Consider the following 6000-nt stretch of genomic DNA (forward strand, 5'->3'; position numbering starts at 1 on the left):
AATGCTAAATTTGTGATCTCTTGATGCCTCAAAACATGTCCTACCAACCGATCCCTTCTTCTAGTCAAGTTGTGCCACAAACTTCTCTTCTCCCCAATCCTATTCAATACCTCCTCATTAGTTACGTGCTCTATCCACCTTATCTTCAGTATTCTTCTGTAGCACCACATTTCGAAAGCTTCTATTCTCTTCTTGTCCAAACTAGTTATCGTCCATGTTTCACTTCCATACATGGCTACACTCCAAACAAATACTTTCAGAAACGACTTCCTGATACATAAATCTATATTCGATGTTAACAAATTTCTCTTCTTCAGAAACGCTTTCCTTGCCATTGCCAGTCTACATTTTATATCCTCTCTACTTCGACCATCATCAGTTATTTTACTTCCTAAATAGCAAAACTCCTTTACTACTTTAAGTGTCTCATTTCCTAATCTAATTCCCTCAGCATCACCCGATTTAATTTGACTACATTCCATTATCCTCGTTTTGCTTTTGTTAATGTTCATCTTATATCCTCCTTTCAAGACACTGTCCATTCCGTTCAACTGCACTTCCAAGTCCTTTGCCGTCTCTGACAGAATTACAATGTCATCGGCGAACCTCAAAGTTTTTACTTCGTCTCCATGAATTTTAATACCTACTCCAAATTTTTCTTTTGTTTCCTTTACTGCTTGCTCAATATACAGATTGAATAACATCGGGGAGAGGCTACAACCCTGTCTCACTCCTTTCCCAACCACTGCTTCCCTTTCATGCCCCTCGACTCTTATGACTGCCATCTGGTTTCTGTACAAATTATAAATAGCCTTTCGCTCCCTGTATCTTACCCCTGCCACCTTTAGAATTTGAAAAAGAGTATTCCAGTCAACATTGTCAAAAGCTTTCTCTAAGTCTACAAATGCTAGAAACGTAGGTTTGCCTTTTCTTAATCTTTCTTCTAAGATAAGTCGTAAGGTCAGTATTGCCTCACGTGTCCCAACATTTCGACGGAATCCAAACTGATCCTCCCTGAGGTCTGCATCTACCAGTTTTTCCATTCGTCTGTAAAGAATTCGCGTTAGTATTTTGCAGCCGTGGCTTATTAAACTGATAGTTCGGTAATTTTCACATCTGTCAGCACCTGCTTTCTTTGGGATTGGAATTATTATATTCTTCTTGAAGTCTGAGGGTATTTCGCCTGTCTCATACATCTTGCTCACCAGCTGGTAGAGTTTTGTCAGGACTGGTTGTCCCAAGGCTGTCAGTAGTTCTAATGGAATGTTGTCTACTCCGGGGGCCTTGTTTCGACTCAGGTCTTTCAGTGCTCTGTCAAACTCTTCACGCAGTATCGTATCTCCCATTTCGTCTTCATCTACATCCTCTTCCATTTCCATAATATTGTCCTCAAGTACATCGCCCTTGTATAAACCTTCTATATACTCCTTCCACCTTTCTGCCTTCCCTTCTTTGCTTAGAACTGGGCTGCCATCTGAGCTCTTGATATTCATACACGTGGTTCTCTTCTCTCCAAAGGTCTCTTTAATTTTCCTGTAGGCAGTATCTATCTTACCCCTAGTGAGATAAGCTTCTACATCCTTACATTTGTCCTCTAGCCATCCCTGTTTAGCAATTTTGCACTTCCTGTCGATCTCATTTTTGAGACGTTTGTATTCCTTTTTGCCTGCTTCATTTACTGCATTTTTATATTTTCTCCTTTCATCAATTAAATTCAATATTTCTTCTGTTACCCAAGGATTTCTAGCAACCCTCGTCTTTGTACCTACTTTATCCTCTGCTGCCTTCACTACTACATCCCTCAGAGCTACCCATTCTTCTTCTACTGTATTTCTTTCCCCTATTCCTGTCAATTGTTCCCTTATGCTCTCCCTGAAACTCTGTACAACCTCTGGTTCTTTCAGTTTATCCAGGTCCCATCTCCTTAATTTCCCACATTTTTGCAGTTTCTTCAGTTTTAATCTACAGGTCAAAACCAATAGATTGTGGTCGGAGTCCACATCTGCCCCTGGAAATGTCTTACAACTTAAAACCTGGTTCCTAAATCTCTGTCTTACCATTATATAATCTATCTGATACCTTTTGGTATCTCCAGGGTTCTTCCACGTATACAACCTTCTTTCATGATTCTTAAACCAAGTGTTAGCTATGATTAAGTTGTGCTCTGTGCAAAATTCTACTAGACGGCTTCCTCTTTCATTTCTTAGCCCCAATCCATATTCACCTACTATGTTTCCTTCTCTCCCTTTTCCTACACTCGAATTCCAGTCACCCATTACTATTAAATTTTCGTCTCCCTTCACTATCTGAATAATTTATTTTATTTCATCATACATTTCTTCAATTTCTTCATCATCTGCACAGCTAGTTGGCATATAAACTTGTACTACTGTAGTAGGTGTGGGCTTCGTATCTATCTTGGCCACAATAATGCGTTCACTATGCTGTTTGTAGTAGCTTACCCGCATTCCTATTTTCCTATTCATTATTAAACCTACTCCTGCATTACCCCTATTTGATTTTGTGTTTATAACCCTGTAGTCACCTGACCAGAAGTCTTGTTCCTCCTGCCACCGAACTTCACTAATTCCCACTATATCTAACTTTAACCTATCCATTTCCCTTTTTAAATTTTCTAACCTACCTGCCCGATTAAGGGATCTGACATTCCACGCTCCGATCCGTAGAACGCCAGTTTTCTTTCTCCTGATAACGACATCCTCCTGAGTAGTCCCTGCCCGGAGATCCGAATGGGGGACTATTTTACCTCCGGAATATTTTACCCAAGAGGATGCCATCATCATTTAATCATACAGTAAAGCTGCATGTCCTCGGGAAAAATTACGGCTGTAGTTTCCCCTTGCTTTCAGCCGTTCGCAGTACCAGCACAGCAAGGCCGTTTTGGTTAATGTTGCAAGGCCAGATCAGTCAATCATCCAGACTGTTGCCCCTGCAACTACTGAAAAGGCTGCTGCCCCTCTTCAGGAACCACACGTTTGTCTGGCCTCTCAACAGATACCCCTCCGTTGTGGTTGCACCTACGGTACGGCCATCTGTATCGCTGAGGCACGCAATCCTCCCCACCAACGGCAAGGTCCATGGTTCATGGGGGGAGGAATACAGAAATAAAAGTCAGTTGGAATGACATAAATAGGAAGTGGAGGGAAGCCAAGGTGAAATGGCTGCATGAAAAATGTGAAGAAATAGAAAAAGCATTGATGGTCCGAAGGGCCAACTTAGCATGTAGGAGAGTCAAAACAGCCTTCTTCTATCAGATCATCAGACAAATCCTCCTCATAGAGGCATTCACCTATCTGCTCTGTCCTCTGCATTTAACAATGGAATTCCCATCATACTCTTAATGCTACTACCCTTGCTTTTAAGCATGTAGGATTTGTCCGATGACGTGATGTAAGGTGAAACAGGATTTGACAGGGAAGAAACAGGGCCTCCAACATTAGAACCAGAATTTAAAAGACTTTTGAACAACTAAAGATCAAATTAGGCAGAGGGGTAAATAAAATTCCATCAGAATTTCTTAAATCATTCGCGAAAGTGGCAACAAAATGACTTTTAGTGTTGGTGTGTAGACGTATGAGACTGGTAGTATACCATCAGACTTTCCGAAAAGCATCATCCACACAAATCCGATGACTTCCAGAGCCGACAAGTCCGAGAATTATTGCACAACCAACTTAACAGCCCATGCAGCCAAGTTGTTGACAAGAATAATGTACAGAAGAATGGAAAAGAAAATTGAGGATCCATGAGACAATGGTCAGTTTGGCATTAGGGAAGGTATAGACAAGAGAGAGCCAGTTCTGACATTGTGGTTGAACGGAAGCAAAGCTGCAGAAAAATCGAGATTTGTTCTTAGGATTTGTTGACATGGAAAAAGCGTTCGACAATTTAAAATAGTGCATGATGCTCAAAATTCTGAAGCAAAGACGGGTAAGATGCAATCTGTATAGGAACTAACGGGAACAATAAGACCGGAAGACCAAGAATGAAGTGCTCAGATTAAAAACGGTGTAAGACAGAGATGTAGTCTCTCACCTCTACTATTAGGTCTATACATTAAAGAAGCAATGATGGAAATAAAAGTAAGGTTTAAGAGTGTGATTAAAATTCACTGATGACATTGATATCCTCTATGAAAGTGAAGAAGAATTATAAGATATGCTGAAGGGAATGAACAGTCTTATGGTACAGAATATGTATGGATTGAGAAGTAGCAGAAATGAGAACATTGAGAAACCTAATATCAGAATTGAGAATCACAAAGTAAACAAAGTTGAGGAATTCTACTTCCTAGGCAGGAAACTAACCTATGGTGAATGGAGCAAGGATGACATAGAAAGCAGACTAGTACTGGAAAAAAGGGTATTCCTGGCCAAGAGCATTCTACTTGGTAGTGGAACACGGGCTACGGGAAAACTGGAACAGAATGCAATCGAAGCATTTCAATGTGGCACTGCAGATGAAAATTAGATTGACTGATAAGATAAGGAAGTTTTCTGTAGAGTCTCTGAGGAAATGAACATGCAGAAAACACTGACAAGAATAGGGGACAGGGTGATGGGACATTTCTGAATATGTCACATAATAACTTCCATGGTACTAGAGGGAGCTGTAGAGGGTAAAAACTGCGGAGGAAGAGAGAGATAGGAATAAATCCAGCAAATAATTGAGAATGTAGGTTGTAACTGCTACTCTGAGACGAAAAGGTTGGCACAGCATAGGAATTCACGGTGGGCTGCATCCAACCAGTCAGATGACTCATAACTAAAAAAAACTTAAGAAACAGGAATCACTTTTAGCTATTTATTCCTTAGGACTTTTTTAAGTTTAATCAAAAATACGCTTGTCAGTATAGAAAATGTTTCTTTTACAATTGTGAACGTCCTGAAAAAATTGGTACTCATTTATAGTAACCAAGACAGTAGTAACATTTGTAGCCTGGTATTCTTAAGAATTCCAAGGAAGTGTTGATGGAAACTGTGTGCTTCCAATTTCAAATCTGGCAATACAATGAAACTAAATCAAAATACCAGAATTTTTAGAAACTAAATCGAGCACCTTCAAGAGAATGGGTATTGTTATATAACACTTATACAGGGTGAACCAGAACTCTGCTGGCAAAAATTCTGAGATTGTTCAGGCATATTTTCCAATATTTTGAAACAAGGGATCCATGGTCTCTAGTGGCTCCTTAAAGTATAATCACTCTTCTTTCGATTTCTCACAGTCAACCATGCCCTCATGAAATTTTGTATTGTATTGAAATGTTAGCAATGTGTACTGTGTACCTTGTTTGAAAACACTTGTTCCATTTACTCCTGATACTTGTCGTTGACAACAGTAACCGCCACTTTACTCTTCGCTCCAAATACTGTTCAGTTCTGACCCTTTTTTTCTGGATGAGCTAATTGTGATACAATGCAGTACAGGTAAGTTTACTGATGGAGAGGTTACCAAAATACACTTCGTGTTTGGATTCACCAAATGCAATGGACTATGCTGAGATGTTCTACCCGTCGGTGGCAATGTCATTATATCACTTTTGCATCTGTCTGATAGTTGTTGCATTATTCTGTGGTTCATGTTGTCATATTACAGGCTATTTCACTGTTGTGGAGGTATGCTTCCATGAATAAAGTTAACTGATGTGACAAACTGAATGAAACTTGATCCCATCATTACACTGTGACAAGCCACCAGAGACCACTGGTCCTCTTATAGCAAAATTCTCAGAAAATATCTATGAACAACATTAGAATTTTTGCCAGCAAAGTTCTGGTTCACCCTACCTGAGGTTGGATTGTTAGGTCTGGTTAAAAAAATAAATAAATAAAAGTAGTTTATTTTGTAAATAACTCATTTTACTTCTCAACATAGCCTCCATTGAAGGCTATACACTTGGTTCAGTGATCCTCCGGCTTTTTCATCTGAATGGAAAAATAACTTGCGTCAAACTCTGCAAAATACTCGTTGACTGCA

The sequence above is a fragment of the Schistocerca gregaria genome, chromosome 10 (genome assembly GCF_023897955.1).
Source record: "Schistocerca gregaria isolate iqSchGreg1 chromosome 10, iqSchGreg1.2, whole genome shotgun sequence".
Classification (NCBI taxonomy): domain Eukaryota; kingdom Metazoa; phylum Arthropoda; class Insecta; order Orthoptera; family Acrididae; genus Schistocerca; species Schistocerca gregaria.